The following is a 17134-nucleotide window of genomic DNA, read 5'->3' on the forward strand; positions in this document are numbered from 1 at the left end:
GAACGCTTTTGGAAAGCAATCAGATACGATTTGGACAAAAACAATGGAGGCCCAGACACAGAGGCTGCCCTGGGAGAGTATACCAGCTGTCTGCTCAGTTTCAAACCTCTAATCATGTTCTTGGAGAGAAAGCAAGGGGACCTGTTAGGGGCTGCTGAGCTCTGTGCTCGGGGCCAGGTCCAGACGGTGGAGCCAGCGAGCACGAGTCCTGCCGCGCACAGGCAGCTCCATCGCCTTGGACGGACATTTCTGGCACCAGGACAGTAGCAAACAAGGCCGAGACTCCGAACAGACAGACACCGAGGCCTGGGAGAGAGACAGAAGGATGAGAAACGGCGGCGCGAGCAAAGATGAAATGCTGGAAGTCAGGAGAACAGCGGGAGGAAGCGTGGCACCTGCTGGCACCGGGCAGAGGGCCGCAGGTAGTGGGTTGTAGGGCCCGCCGTCAGGCAGCATAAAGCAGCTCCATTTCTCGCTGGCAGCCTGTGCCCAGGCACAACAGCTTCAAGGCCACGCTCCAGCACTCATGGTTTGATCCCCAGTGTGCTGCCTGCGTGTCTGTGATGTGCTGGGTGGATAGCTGGGGAACCCAGACCAGGGGCACTGCCTCAAAGCAAAGCAACCCCCTGGAAATAAATGTGTAAAGCTATCAGCTCGCCCTCCTTCAACTCTGTAGATCCTCTCCCCTGCTTGTAAACTACCTGGCAGCGTTCGACGGCTGGCAGCCTGCAAAGCCTCTTCTTCACAACCCATCAGGAGAAGTGAGGATTCTCCCTGCTGATTTACCTGGGCCATGCCTTGTCTCGCTGCGAGGTGTCACACGGGGACACCACAGCTCAGCTCACGTCCATCCCAACAAGATGCAGGCAATGAGCTGAGGCCCCTTGTTAAGGGTCTGATCACCTTGGACTCCGCAGAAGATCAGCAGTGTCTCCAAAGCTGATTTCACCCACCCCTATATAGGGCCTTTTGTTGCTGCCACTACGTAGTAAAATGCCAAACATGGTTCATACCAATTCCACCTCTCTGTAGTGTTTTGTCAGCTCATCATACCCTTACAGAAACCCTCAGGTGCTGGCAGGCACCGTGCTTTCCAGTGAGGCCCAGTCAGACGGTGTGGCCTCACACGCCTATTCAGGCAAGTTTACATGGCTCACGCTGTTGCTAGCTTTAAACACACGCACTTGAGATCAGTTTTTCCACTCAGAAGATAACCTCTACAGTTCCCTCCCCTTCAGATAAGCTTCAGAAGAAGAGAAAATGAAGTAATGCCCTCACCACCCCAAGTGCATGTGGCCTGCATACCAGCTCCACAAGAGCTCCCGCACCAGGACACCCCATGCAGAGATCTGGCAGCTTTCTCTGCGGTGTGTTCAAAAGCCTGAAGGGATGCCCCGAATCTGTCCCCTTCCTGCTGTGCCCTGGCCTGTGATTTCAGGAGAAACAGGCACTATCAGAGCAATATTCAATCTGCCCAAAGTCTGACTTGCCTTCTGCGCCACCTTATTTCTCTCCCCTGACCCAAAGGTTTGCTGGGAAGAACAGGGCTGTGATCCAGGCCACCCAGACACACGCTTAGTGTTAGGAGAAATTTGCAACTAACGGTTTGCACACAGAGTATGAGAGAATAAGAACTGCTCTGGAGCATCCACACTACAAAATGCTATGCACCTGAAAGGTTTTTGGACTCCAAGTAAGCCACAAACATGAAGTGGTTCATACTGGCACCTGGTCTTCTCAGCAGCTGAAGATGCATAAACCGTGTTGAAGTTAACTGAAGGAAGCTGAGTCCTGGTTATAGAAACAGCAAGGAACTTAAACTTTTGAGCACGAGTGAGTCAAATTTAGACAGCCAGATTAGGGCATAACTTCTCCTGAAGCCACTCAAGGCACAGGTTGGCACCAATTGAATATCTGGCCCTATCTGAAACTATTTCAAAGAAAGCAAATTGCATTTGATTTCTTAGGAACTGCCCGAGATCGTAGCACATCACTGGCATCAACAGACAGAAATCAAAGCACAGCATACTTCATGGAGTGAATCAGAGAGCAAAAGAATTCCTGGATTTCTAAGCCACCATGAAAGGTTTTGATAGGCTTCAGTTCACTACCACTATTATAATTATTTATATTTTTCAGAGATCTCATAGCACTCTCAGCACTTGGTCAATCAGAAGTCAGAGCTCACATCCTTTTCCAAGCAAAGCACCCATTAGGGTTAATGCAAATACCTAAAGGCCATCAAAAAAAAAAAAAAAAAAAAAAGGCAGAAAATCCTGAGACGTCTCAGTTTGCCTCATTACAAAGCACTTTCTGAAGCATCTTTTCATCAACCATTTCATTACTAGAAATTGTTTGACCTAAAACAATTTAAAATTTTTTTAAGTCTTACAACAGTGTAAATCCTTTCTGAAACAAGTGATTTTCAATTGTGGGATTTTTATCACCTTTAAAACCATATGCATGCCCAGATGTAGTTATCATGGATGCTACTCACAGAGGTCTGAGAGTCCCTCTGGGGGAGAAGTTCGCCGATCACGGCGGTGACATGTGCGATGCACAGCACTGCTGCTGCCGTTGAGCATGACTTCAACCTTGCCTCGACGATCCCTCCTTTGCGGTGGCATTCCCTTCTTATCCAGCTGCCAAAAGGAGATCTGAAATGAACATAATAAACATTCATCAGCTATGGCTTTTTTTTTTTTTTTTCCTGCTAAGCATCCAAAAACATATCCGAGATAAACAAACAAAGCAAAACACTTGGCCTGAACCAAATCCTGGCTCCAAACAAATCTGGATAAGAAATTTGTGGTTGAGATCTGTCATATTAAACCCAGCAAAGTAAATCTACTTCAGATGTGTCCCTTGCTGTGATATCTGGACCCTGGACCATTTAGTGGGTTGGTTAACATCTTTTGGCATCCTTCTGGATGTGGCCCAAGGGTAGGTCTGTGCTGTGGGGTGAGGGACGCCCCAGTTGTGTCTGAGGATGGTATTCCAGTCCCAGAAACACTGAGCAGTGTAGAGGAAGACACATTCATGTTGGTTTTGCATGAGTAATCCAGTTTCTGGGTTCAGAGCATCTGTGTAACCTCACACCACAACTAACTGAAATCAGGACTAGCTTAGGGATCTATTTCTCCTCATGGACGTGCCCTTAGGCCTGGACACATCTCACTTACCTTTAGCATCCTGCCTGAGGTACCTGAGGTGAGAGACAGCCCCGAGGCACTCACACAGACATCAGCAATGCAGGTTTGGAGATGCAAACCTCTCACCACTAGGCACAATGCCTTATGGCAATCCAAGCCAACGGTCTGAGCCAGCCGGTGCCTCAGGTCCAGCTTTCCTTTGTGCTGCCTTATCCTGGCAGCTGTTTGGCTCCTACCCAAATACGGAGCACCTTGGGGATCCTGCATCACAACCCAGGCTTTCCAAGCAGCATTATCTGCTAAGCCGTAAGGACACGTGCATGTTTTCAGTTCTCATGCAGAGCATCTTTCCTTCCCATTGATTTTCCATCTAACTTCCAGAAAACACAAGGGATTTGCTGCGGCATGTGGGACTCGAGGGCAAGACATCACAAAAATCAAAGAGGGTGAGAGGCTGCGGAGATCCAAAGGGGCTGTCTTGGCTTCGTAGTTTTCACCGAGTTCAAATTTTGCCTAAAAGGAATTAATTAACATTGGACAACCCCACGGCAATTCCTCATCTGCTCTGAAACAGAAGAGCCCATCACTATGGTGATACAACATTAAAAGCCTGGGTCCAAAATGTGATTCTGGCAGGAGGACACGTGTACCAAGCCAGAATCCGAGCTCCTGGGCAAGCTGGTTGGAACCCTGGTGGAGCTACTCCAGGCTTACCCTGGGGTCACTGAGACCAGCCCTGGCCTGCAGCCTTTGAGGAGAGCTCCATCCTGTCGTGCAGATGGCTCGCCTTCTAATTTGGAGGGGCTGAATGACTTTTTAAAACCTTTGATTCCTCACTGATGTATTCACTTCAGGAGACACAAAAGTACAAAATCTCAGCATGGAGCGACTCCCGTGCTTTCTTTTTCCTTCCTTCCCACCCCTGCTCCCCCCACACGCTTTGTCTTTTCTTTTCTTCTTTCCCTGGACAGTTTTATAATTTTGGCATGCCGCCAGAACGTCTGTCCTTGTTAGCTTGTGCTGGCTGTGAAACACCTGCAGCCCATTAGAGCAAGGGGATGAAAAACAAAAAAAAAAAAGTCAACTGTCATAGGTAAAGTAATGACCACTTATTTCTTTGTTTTAACACGCTAAAAGGACAGTCGAGAGGGGAAGGAAAAATTGACATAGCTTTACCATCACACCTGCCATTGACTGGCCTCAACTGGAGACACCGGGTCGTATTTTTATCTGATGAGTGCCTCCAGTAAATAGTTACACCTCCATACCAGTGAGGGCTCCAGTTTATTCAATATGACAAGTGCTTGCTGCATTTGAATAGTGCCTTGTGCACCTTTTTTAATTTATATCTTTATTATGAACTAAATAGGCGTTAGGAAGAAAATTCCCTCTAGGCAGGTTATAACTAGGCTGCCTACTGCCATGTCCCTCTCACACCCCCGTTGGTGCTGGCTGCAAACACCTACAGATGCAGCAGAGCCTCCTAAATGGCAGGGCAAAAAGGGTGCAGGATGGGACAGAGGAGTCCCAGCAGCAGATGAGAGGCCAGCAGGGGAGGGAGGTGATTGTTCCCCTCTACTCTGCCCTCCTGAGGCCCCACTTGGAGTCCTGCATCCAGGTCTGGGGCCCCCAGCACCAGAAGGATGTGGGACTGTTGGAGTGGTCCGGAGGAGGTCCCAGCACTCCATCTGACCCCAAAGACCCACTGCAGGACTGTCCATCCACAGAAGAAATGAGCCCAACATAGGATTACAAAATCCTACCTCAAAATATGTGTTGGTACACGGGGACGGCTGGTACTTTGTAAAGGTACCTGGTGCCTGATGAGATGTCGACAGTAAAGAGATCAAGATATCCTTCAGATCCCCCACTGGGTACCAGTGCCACAAATAAATAAATAAATACACCTGGATTGAAGGAAAGGGCACAAGCAGACATCCTGGTATAGACGCCTAGCTAAAGCTGCACGCATCCTCGCAGGGGATGCCAGAGAGATGGGGTTTGGTAGGACAGCCAGAGGTCTAAATAATTTATCATGCTCTTGAACTTTGACAACAAAGTAGTCTAAATGCAGCTCCAAGAGTTTTGCTACTGACAGCAGACTCACTCTCTACAGACTAAATGGTATTTCAATCCCAACAGCCCATCCAGTGAAAATGCCACAGCCGTGATGTCAAGAGACCCAGGGTTCCTTCCAAAACTTTGCTGTGTTTTAATCAAACTTCCTTGTCTAGCTGCAAGGCAGTTGAGACATTTACCCCAGCAGCTGATGTTTTCAGTTCTGCATCAAGTGGAGCGCAGCCATTTAAAAAAGAGAAGAAAAATTTGTCACCACAAGGGATTCTGCCAAATATTCCCACTGCTGTCCTGGAGCATGGAAACACAATTCTGCTGTTGCACACAGGTCTGACTATTTGCATTTTTAATAATTCAAGAGTTTAATTAGTATCATGGCCTTAATCAGAGGCTGAAAATACAGCTGAAGTCATCAGAGCTTAATTAGTTTAAAAAAAAAAAAAACTGCAGTCTGAAAATGTCTCCACTACCATGAAGGTCTGTCCTTAGCTTGATGATTTAGGGTTCATATGTACAGAACTTGTTGACTCTGGTTTCCTGGGTCAGTACACCTCAAAATAAGTCAGAATCCTCAAACAATACAAAGTCAATGCAGGGGTCTTCTCCTGTTTTTGTTTTCCTACAAATTGTTCTACAGCTTTCTTCAAGTAGACTTAAAAAATCTGAGCAAATTGAAGAGAACCTCAAACTAATCTGGGTTCATTCCCCAAGCTGCATGTGAATTTTCCCTCCATGGGAAGTGCACCAATCTTAGCAAGAACATCAGCAAGTATCACTGGACCTTCCGTCAAGTCAGCAGGAGCACAATCCTGAGAGTAATATCTGTGTATGGCCAGAAAATTCACTGTTTAGCAATGGGAGCACAGAAGCTGCCCTACGTGGCAGCTAACACAGCCCCCTTGCAGCTCCAGATGGGTGGTGAAGCACAAGAGGGGTGGTGCTGCTTCCCTTCTCGAGTGCAAGGAATGGACGAGGTCTCGAGGGGAATTATCATTGATTTGGGCCAAGGGAATCTGAAGCCTTGGCAGCAGCCATCCATTTACTCACCGGACAGATTGATAGCATTGTACAGGACATCCTGGATGAACTTTTTCAAACAATATGTGATTTAATGGTGGGATTCATCACCACCCAATGCTGTGGAGGCCAAATATATAAACAGGTTCAAAAATGGATTAGCAAAATTCATGGAGGATAGGTCAATCATAGACAATTAAATATGGTAGTCCGGATGCAAATTCCAGTTCAGGAAGTTAGTCAGTCTCATGCCCTTCCACCTCTGATTTACTTGTAAAAAGGAAGTCAGAAAAATTCTCCCGATGCCAAAACTGTCCCTTGGCTCCGCGCATTAACTCGAATCACAATACATTCTCTTTTTTTGGCAGGGGGAGGGGGTTACATTTTCGTTCAGTAATGATATTACAGCATGCTATTTATCTCCCTCTGCAGCTCCTGAACCTCGGTGTAACCTCCCATCTCCCTGTCCCCCTAGGAACATCACCAATAAATTAGTGAAACCTACTGGAAGGTGATAGCAATCACAGATACTGCTAAATTCCATTTAGCGAGGAATAAGGAATCCAATCACTTATGTACATAGGAAAGGTCTGATAGTCTCATACTGTAAAAACATTTTGTCCTTGGGAGTACTGGACCAGAGGAAGGTGCTGGAAACTCAAGATGGGAAAATATGAGCTGGTTTGTCCACAAGGAAAGTTCTTAGTAACCCCAGGACAGTTAGCGTTTGATTTATTCCCTGACACGTGCATGTACAGGGGCTAATTTTATAGATATAAAATACACACAGGGTACATTGCATACTGTGCTGTTTTGTGTCGCAATCCCCTTTGAATCCTGCTCAACTCCTGCAGACTGTTGACCCAAAGAGTAGCCCATGGCACAGGTTATCCGCCCTCTGCCTTCCTACCTGCTTCATTTTTATCCGTTGTCTGGTTTTGAGGGTCTTTAGGGGGGTTGCTGAAGAGCAAAGGACAAGATGACAAATGAGCTAACACACAGCAATGGAATGTAAGTGAGTCTCAGCTATTTTTAATTAAGAAGCGATGACAGCTGACTAAATTCCCTGACACTGCAGTTAAAGGCTCCCTGACCCAGACATTATTGGGCACACTCCTAAGACCAATATATATTGGTCCCGACGGTGCTTCTATTATTGTTCCCGCCGTCTCGACAGATGCAGGACTAACAAAATCTATGTCTATTATCAGCATGCAAATAGTGAGATAAACGTGTGAATGCTTATGAGCCAGAGGAGGCAGCAGGTGAGGGGAGGACAACGAAGGTCATTTTCGAGGGAGTGCTGAAAGTGCCGATGCTTGGCTTCCAATAAACGTTCAAAAGGTTTCGACAAATTTAACTGCCATTTTCAGTTTTGGTTGGTTAAACCAATGACAGATTGACCAGGAGAGAGGCAGAGAGAACAGCTTCTGCGGTAAGGCAGATAAAAGATAAGAGGCAAAGCAGTGCAATCTGTGGACTGACTTCTCTCAGCCCACAGATCACAGGGAGGGCTCCACTGAATTCTTTTCTTCTAATTCCCAGACCAGAGAGCCTGGCAACCTGGGAGGGGAATCTGGATTTTGAAGGCTAGGAATTCACCTAACTGCATATAAGGACAGAGCTGAGAATAGAGTCAAGGTGTCCAGCTCCCACTACCACAACAGACTGCCTGCCCTGCAGTGCAACAAAGCCACAAAGCTTGGGTTACGCAAAAGGTTTTGGCTTTGCCTTGCTTTACCTGTCTTGGAAAGATGTCAGGAAGAAGATACCAACCACAAAAAAGATGATATAAAACTCACTTTCTTCCTCTGGGCTTGCACAAGCAATGAATCCAGCAACAGATCACTTTGCCTTCAGCTCACTCAATCATTTTAATAGGACAGGCAAAGAAAAGATGCCCTCCTACCCTTCCCTTTCCAACGGATCGTGGAAAGGAGCAGTAAGCTGGCACACGCGGCAAAGTCAAACACATCACGTCCCAACTTGGCGTGAGCGAGACAAATACATTAAGGAGCATCATCAGGAACTTTCCACGATGGTTGCATGGAGGGAGGGGGGACAGTGGCTTTCTGCTGTTGCTAAGACAGTTCCCCCACCCTTGCTCTCTCCCAACCCAATCCACGGGCATACTGCTCCCATTGGCTCGCCGGCTGCATCGAATGATCATGACAGGTTTTCCTCCTCCTCGCCCCATTGGCTTCTGCCTATGGCCTATTATCAGGGGAGAGCAAATCAGACACGTAATCGATAGTTTGCGAGAAGGAGCAGGGCTGCGCGATGCTACTTTGCATGAAATCTCTCGCCGCCTATGGCTCTGCATGCAGATAAGCACGGATTAACCGTATCGGCCGCGCTCGCAGAGGTGAGCACGGATGGCAGGCTGATAGCAAAGCTGTGCTGCAGTGAGCTGTCAGCAAAATGCAGATGCTGCTCGCTCCGCTCCTGAGCTTCAGGCCAGATCACAGAATCACAGAATTGTAGGGGTTGGAAGGGACCTCCAGAGATCATCGGGTCCAACCCCCCTGCCAAAGCAGGTTCCCTAAAGCAGGTTGCCCAGGTGGGCGTCCAGATGGGCCTTGAATATCTCCAGAGGAGACTCCACAACCTCCCTGGGCAGCCTGTCCCAGTGCTCCATCACCCTCACCGTGAAGAAGTTCTTTTGCATGTTGGTGCGGAACTGCCTAGGCTCCATTTTGTAGCCATTGCCCCTTGTCCTGTGCCCACAAACCACTGAAAAGAGGTTGGCCAAATCCCTCTGTCTCCCACGCTTAAGATATTTGTAAACATTGATGAGATCCCCTCTCAGTCTTCTCACAAAAAGATGCTCAGATCCTGGCCTCGTAGGTAAGCCAGCACGGCTCAAGGGTTCAAGGCTCTCATATCGTGCCTGAGCACCGAGCTAGCTGCACACAGACAGCTTCTTTTCGGTAGCCCACCTGAACCAACATCCCCAGCTTAGGTACTCCTTAGGGCAACCAGCTCTGAAAACAACAAAATGGTGCATAGCAGGGGGAAACCTTTCCTGCAGTGCTGTAAGTGATGCCCTGTCCAGCAAGCCTGTAGGGTGTTACTCGGTCTGAAGGCCTCCAGAAGCCTTCTGAGGTGGGCAGTAAGCATGGAAGCACTCCGCAAGGCCTCAGAAAGCTTCCCTGGATGAAAATGGGACAGCTACAACAATAGTGCTCCTTGGTCACTGCCGGCCTTCAGAGGCTCGGGAAGAGTGGTTCCTACACCTTGCAGCATCCCTGCAGCTTGGCCCTCCCACCCGACCAAAAACCCAATAGTGGGCAGAAAAACACAGCAGCAGTGGGACAGTTTCCCATGGCCACCACAGACCAGGCCAAGGCCTGGAACGAGACGTAGAGAAGAGGCAGATGAGTTGCAACAGGTTTCCAACTAGAAGTAACGCTGGCCTGAAACAACAGCTCTGAAGCACCAGTGCAAAACAAGCACACATTGCCAATGGCTTTAAAACCAACTGCAAAATAAAACTTATTTATCATGGATGGGGACCTCAGACACCAGGGGATAAGCGCATTACCAACTTAAGTGCAATTAACTACTGCATTGACCTGAGGCCCTAAAGCTTTAATTTCCCCAAGCAAAGCAGCTGATGAAATATCCCCAGGCACATCAGGACGCTGGTGAAATAGCAAGCCCTTGGCTATTTTCTTTCACCACACAGGTGACTCAGCATCCGGCCTAGAGAAGAAAAACTGGCGTTTCTTTTTCTGTTCAGGACTGCAAGTGACTGGCAGCAGAAGGAGCTCAGGCCAATTTCTAGCCTGTTCCTAATAGACACACATTCAAATTAAAAGAGGTCAGTGAACCTAGCAAGCCCGTCCTCTGCGGTTGGATGTACATACATTCGATGTACATCATCCTGTGATACTAGATCTTCCTAGCATGGACAGTCCACATGCTCTCTGTCCTTTATGATACGCAGGTCCATTTAGGAAGAGTTGTAACTTAGACTGCTGTAAAATAATACAATTATGAGGCAAGACAGAGGGAAATCTTCTATGGAAATTTCCACAGCCAACCTATCTGTTTATTTTGGGGGGAGCTGTTGGACACAAAACACTGGGGTGGTTAAAAAAAATAATCCTAAGTGTCTGACCTGAATCCGTTCATATTTTTGACATCCAAAAGGATGGTTTCTTCAATGTAAGATAGAACTTGAAGTTAGAGGAAGGGAAGAGAAAAGAGCGCACATAAAAATCAGGTTCAAATCCCTGCTTGGCCTCACTCATTAAGGACTTTGAATAAAGTCTACAGTTACCTAATTGGCTTCAAGTATTTTGGGATCTCTCTCCAGTTTGTACGCTCTAAGTTTCATCCTAAAGCAGAACACGAAGAATGTTCTGAGTTCTCAAAAACGTCCATGGCTTTGGACAAACACATTATACTCAGCTTCAAAACAATTCCGTTCTCCTTTTGATCTTATGTAATAGTCTAGATGTCTGTGTTTTGATTCCTCCCAATTGTGCACTCGAACTGCTACAGAGCTCCATGAAAGAAAATTAATGGACTGGAAGGAAACCTACATTTTATTTTATTTTATTTTTATCTCTTCTTAAACCATGTGCCTCCTTCCCTTCCAGAAAAGAAAAACATTTAGCAACAACTGAGTTGATAAAAATGAGCTCAAATAAGACATCCATCCTATCATAAGTTAAACCTGCTTCAGACACTCAAGAAGAGAGAGCCTATGAACAAAGCCCTGTAGATCAATAAAAACCTCTTAAATAAAATGAGAGCTCTTTCAGACTAATTCAAGAAGCGACCTACAATGGAAAAGATTCTGTCTCTGACAGCCCAGGATCAAACTTCTTTTCTAGTCGCTGTTAGTGCCTACACAACAACATTTATCTGGACCTATTAGATTTGCTGTAGATGGAAAAATAATTAGATTCTTACCATGGACATGTAGAAAATACCCAACACAAAGGCAGAGCTGTTATAACCTGTGCTGCTTTGACTGTTACAGCGGTCAGTTGACTTTTAATTGCTCATTTCCCCACCTAAGTCATAAGGGGTGCTACCTTACCTGGAAATACGTTCAGCCCGGAACGACCACGTTGTACAAGTCCTCAGCAAGAATGGCACAAAGGGTGGGTGTGCACTTCTTCACCTCCAACTCTCAGCAGGCACAAGCTGGGGGAACAAGAGGAAGGAGTATGTGAATATGAGCAATAAAATGATGGATGATCAAACAGTAAACACAAGGAAGGGGAGGAAATGAAACCTCTCTGACTCTCCCAGAGAAACGGGGTGCTCAGACCATTTTCTGCTAGCTGTTAATCCCACAGCAATGCTGAGACATTGGACAGATTGAAGGACTGTACAGAGTGGTGTGGGCAGAAGAGACAAAGCTGGAGCTCAAGCAGAGGAAAACTTGTGTTCACAGCTCTGTTTGCACACCCCAATTCTGCTTATCATGATATACCTGCTTCTGGTTCAAGGGTTGGATCTCAGGGCTTCCAGGCTGCCATTTACCACCAGACTGGCATAGCTGATGGAGAACAAAGAGTCAAGAAACCTGAGAGCCATTTCTGAACCAAGAGGCTTTGTTCAACTGCGTTTTCGGATTTTGAGTTTGAAAACTTTTCATAATTCCCAAAGTATTTCTTCTCAGATTTGTCTTCCCTTAAAAACTATTGGAATGTCAGCATTCTTGTAATTTTTGTTGTAGAGAAGAAGCTATTTTCCAAGTGCATTTCAGAATTTTTACAAGAAACAATCCAAGAACATAGCCACCCTTTCTTAGCACGTTGTGTAACTGTCCACGAAGGGTTTTAAGTTCTGTCTGTATCTGCTTCTGGTTTGTTTCCCAGCTTCATTTCGTTAATACAATCTCTCAAGGAGTCCATATCATTAATAAAACCAAACCACAGGAATACTTCTCGTAACTGCTCTATTTCTCTGATGTCAAAGGCTAGTAAAAGGTCTCCAAACTTCAATTTCATCTTTTAATAGTTTCACCCAAGGTAACTCGATGTTACTGGTCCCATTTTGCTATTAAACAGAGGCACAGAAGAGTGATAAGAATGGTCCCAGGCCATAAAACAAGTAGAAAAGGACAACCAAACCCTGAGTCCTGCTCCACAGCCTCCCGCTCTGTCCCAGTGGACAACATTCTTTCCTATGATTACTAAAAATATTGGGGTCTTCTGTGAAACAGAGCAGGATGCTAATTTTTGAGGTGAAATGACCAACCCAGCATGGGAAATCATATAAGTGAATACAATACTCTCAACTTCCTGAGCTATTGTACAATAAACAGCTTAACAACTTGTTTCCCACAGAGACACCTGTATTTTAGGAATAAATAAGAAGCGACACATGCATATACATAGCTACATTTTCTTTTTTTCTAGCTGTATGCATACATCTGTAACCGAATATGCACAAACATAAAATATATGCACATATACATACGTATATATCAAAGCCATTAAAATTAGAAGGAACTTTGATGTTTGACTCAGCACGGTCTAAAAAAATGCACATAAGCATAAGAGCCAGAAAATCCTGAGTTCTAACCCAAGACGTGACTCACCGGGTCATCAGGAGCAGCTCAGTACTTCTCACCGCCTCGCTCTCCCCGTCTGCAAGACGCAGCTAATTACACCACAGGGCAGCGGTGGGAACAAACTGCCCGCTCCGTGCGCAGTGCTTCAGGCACATAAAATGCAAAGACCTGCTTGGCTGAGAGCACAGAGCCAAGACGCCTCCTTCAAGGTGCTTTTTCGCCCGTGCACACCTTGCACCTGCCCCCAAAGCTGAGCTTCCCAAGTCTCCGCTGGGTAAAGCATTCTCCTTTCCTGCACACATGCCACCCCACAGCACTCACCACAACACCTGGCTACCTAACAATTACAGTTTTATAATTGACGTGCAGACACATCCAAATAAACCAGGATGCGATGACTGGATGCCTCTGGTACCAATGCCAGTTGCTCTCATGAATGCTGACTCTTAAAGCAGAAAAAAAAAAAAAGACAAAAAAAAAAAAAGAATAAGCAAACTAACAAGTTTTCTAGACTCATTTGTTTAGAATGACAGATTGACAAACATAGTATTTTTTTTAATTATTTTTTTTTTACAAACAGCTTTTTATAACTCCTAACCCAAAATAAGCCCTGACCCAGCTGCACTGCCATGTTAAACAGTAATTACTCTATATAAGGCTTACCAAATGGGAATATTTGTGGGCCAGTGGAATGAAATTATTTTAGGACTTAAACAAACTTTCTTGGGAGTGGTGAGACTAGCTGTGGGTAATGTGGTGTACCTAAGAAACAAGCAGACACAGGAGGGTTTTTTTCTTCTTCTTCCAGGCCTCCATTAAAACTCACTAGCTGACATTAAATGACTTTCCCAACTTCTGCTCAGGGAAAAAGATTTTTTTTCAAAAGTAGAAGTGAGATTTGTTTACCCCTCTAAAAAACAGGCTTCACTATGTCACCACACACACTTCGTGATTCTCCCTCAACCTGGCTACCTCCCTGCCCAGTACAACACCCCCAGACATATGGCAGCGCTCAAGCAAGTGAAGGTGCAAAGCAAGATTCTTGTAATATTTCAATACAGTGGGGGCTGGTGGGGGAAACAAGCCTCATCTTCAGCTCTTACCTACCATTTAGATTGATTCGTCATGAGCTACTGTGCAATCGTAGCTTGTCAGCCACTGAAATGTCCATTGTCAGGCATTTTCCTGGCTGGGACTGTCACAAGAACCCTCACCCTCTTCCAACCTACCCCACAAGCTCCAGGGATGGTTCTTGGCCACCTCGCTGCCACGAATGCCAACACTCCGTGGAGACACGGAGGCAAATTGAACTTTTTCACTTAACCTTTGCTTGAAATGGTGCAAAACTACATCAACACACGTTGCACAGTAATTTTTGTCCCGTCTACATTAAGGGTGCACTTGTGATCTTCTGGCAGCATTTGGGCCCACCAAGTCCATATTGCTGGGTCTCAGAGAGGAAGAGCCCATTAATCCCAACTCCCTCGCCCTCCCAGTACTCGGTGCATCATTTCAAAGTGCCTGGTTTTGAAGCAGGTGAGACAGCACAGCCCAAGGAGAAGGGAACAAAACTCTTCTACCCTGGGGCATGTCCCATCTTGTAGGAGGGTGGGGATCTCGGCGGGGAATCCTAGAAGAAGAGGCTGACAGAGCTTGCAGAGCGGCAACGCGCAGTTCAAAAAAACTGCAAAAATTAGTGGCATGCCATTCTGGTGCAAGTGGCAGTTTTCCAGTTTCCAAAATATCCCTCCTCCTTATGTCACGGTAAAACAGTGCAAAAATGGAAAGTGGTTTAGCAAGTAGGAACATTACAATTCAAAATAGAATCAGAGAGGATTAAAGCAAATACCCAGACTGTTCTAACCTGTGTTTACGGCCCAAATACTGTACCAATTCCTGTTATTTTCAGGGGTTTCTTCCTGTGTTGTAACATTCTCTCTGGGATTAAACTTGGCCCATGCAACATATGACTCATCTGGCTGCAAGTCCCTGGGCATGTGCAGCAGGTTTTGCAGATGCTCATCACTCACAACCCATCCTACAACCCCGGAGCCCGGTGCAACACATCACATGTGGGTTTTTGCTGGAGGGGTAGGAAGAAAATGACAGCATCTGCCTAACGCTAAATTTTCATGCTTAATTAGGGACTTCAAAAATAAGTCCATTTTCTGAGCAGGATGGTGGGTGGAAAATAAAATAAAGCTAGTTTTTTTTTTTAATGATTTCAGAGAAACACAAGTCCATTTTCTAGTTAACACGCACCCTTGCAGCCAGGAATTTCAAGTTAGAAATTCGTTGCTATGGAACTCGCGTTATCTGCAGCACCAAGCGCTGGCGATGGCCAAGCTAATCCCAGGTGGCACTCCTCTGCCTCCACTGATGTAAAACAGATTCCCTGTTTTCAGGTTTGCCTTTCATTCTACCTGACTTTCTGCATTCCAGGAGATAACTTCTTTTTATGTTTCTGTCTCTGATTAGTTCTTTGAGTTACCTCCCCGTTACATGATTATTCAGCGCTGAGTCCACCCTGCCATTCTTCATTCTATTTCCATAACCTGCACAAGTGCCAGCACCCCACGTACACTTAGAGACATAGTGGTGCCTTCAGGTACAGTGTGAAATTCACAGGTGAGATCGATTTTAGCCGCAACAAATCACAAGATGTGCAGGAGCTAATGGAAAAAAATAAAAATTCAAAGAATAGAAACAGAGGAAGAAAGAGAAAAGAGGTATCTATCCAGAAGCAATGGACCTGTGAGCCTAGCAATAGGGTATAAAGTTTCCTAGTTCTTAATTGTCAGCCCAGTTCACAATTACTAAGGGTCTTCGAATAGAAATAAAAACCCGATCACTTCCATTGAGTGAATGCTTAACGTCTCACCTAAAAACAGCTCCTCCTTAGGATGTTTGCCAGTAGGAAGAGCGACCGTGAATTGGGGTTGGCAACTTCCATTGTCCAGTTCACAGAGGGAACCTCACCAGTATTGGTTGATCCTAAAAGAGAAAGAAATTCACACTCAGTAGTGGAATTAGATGCGACCTCTACAATTTTCTGAGCCATTGACTGCTGGAGATCCCAGCTCTGTTCACAACCTGAAAGTCTGATATATGCCTAAAAAGAGTAGTGCATCCAGGCCTAGAGAATGCAGGTATTTCAGTACACTGGGAAACATATGCAAGTCCAGCTGAGCACAGAGGATATGCCTGTCAGTATAAAGTTAATTAAGAGCCACAGCCTCTCGCTGAAACAACGCCTGAAGTCAGTACAGGCTGTGCTGCCATCTCCAGGGTTTGTGTACTGAAATCAGCAGCGGTACCTTGGCAGAAGGTGCATAGCTCCAGGTACTTGTCCAACTTCAGGCATTGACCTCACCTGTAGGAAGCAGAGCTTCCTACGCAGAAGCTGTGAGCCATCACCTCGAGGTTCTGCTGACTGCCAGGAGAGCCAGACTCCTACCTTCGGAGCCCCGGATTCACTCCCTCAATGCTCTGCTGACCGAGCACAGCTCCACGTTTACACTTCTACTTTCATTGTCTCAGACCAGACTCGTGTGAATATAACTCTCCGTCTCTCACGTTTTAGAGCTATGAATCTACAACCATCCTTTAGAAACGATCATGGTAATTATGACAGAAATTACAAGATAGATAAACAGAATTATGGCAAACAAATACACATACCATTTGTTCTGCTGGGCTGCTGTAAAACACTCAGGTTTGTTCCTTCTCTCTCAGTCACCAACCTTTAGCTACATGGGAGAAAATGAATGTAAATTAAACTCAAATTTTATATCTAGTTGGTTACTGACACTTTCTAAACAGTGCTAAACCTCTTAGCTTGTTTGTGCTATAACCCCAAACTATAGGGCCAACAGAGCTACAACTAACAGCTGGGCTATACTCTGAATTAAATTATAGGAAGAAAGTAATAAATCTGCAGCAAAAAAAAGTCTGCATTCTGCAAAAGTTGCTTAACTCCCTAAGGCCAAAGTGTCCCTTTCAGTCTAAATCTTTGTGAGCTACGTGTGTGGCAGATGGCAGCTCCTTGCAGGACAAGTAATACACCACGGTCTTACAGCACCTGTGTACAAATATTGCATGAAACCATACAAATATTCATCACTTGATTTCCACAATAACTGTGTCAGGTAGGTGGATCATTAACACTACCCCTAATTTTACAGATAAGTAGGCTGAGACAGAAGGGTGGAGAGGATTGTCTACAGTGAATAAGTAACAATGAGAACTGCAAAGGCTCCTCCCAGCTCTGAGTCCAAGCAGGGTTTGTTTTCAATTAAAAAAAAAAATAATCTTAGGCATAGTTTGGCCCGATGCCAGCTGAAGTTTGCAG

General features: G+C 45.7%; 1 long non-coding RNA gene across 11 annotated transcripts in view; it reads right to left on the reverse strand.

The window, feature by feature from the left end:
• Window positions 1-17134, reverse strand: part of LOC110353382 (uncharacterized) — a 328386-nt gene that overhangs the window by 247964 nt on the left and 63288 nt on the right. For all 11 annotated transcript variants that reach the window (XR_011804899.1, XR_011804903.1, XR_011804896.1 and 8 more), the window contains exons 4-7: window positions 16465-16532; window positions 15665-15777; window positions 11299-11405; window positions 2498-2657 (exon numbers count right to left, since the gene is read on the reverse strand). This is a non-coding gene — a long non-coding RNA (uncharacterized lncRNA). The remainder of the gene's footprint in view (window positions 1-2497; window positions 2658-11298; window positions 11406-15664; window positions 15778-16464; window positions 16533-17134) is intronic.

The sequence above is a fragment of the Anas platyrhynchos genome, chromosome 25 (genome assembly GCF_047663525.1).
Source record: "Anas platyrhynchos isolate ZD024472 breed Pekin duck chromosome 25, IASCAAS_PekinDuck_T2T, whole genome shotgun sequence".
NCBI classification, from domain to species: Eukaryota; Metazoa; Chordata; class Aves; order Anseriformes; family Anatidae; genus Anas; species Anas platyrhynchos.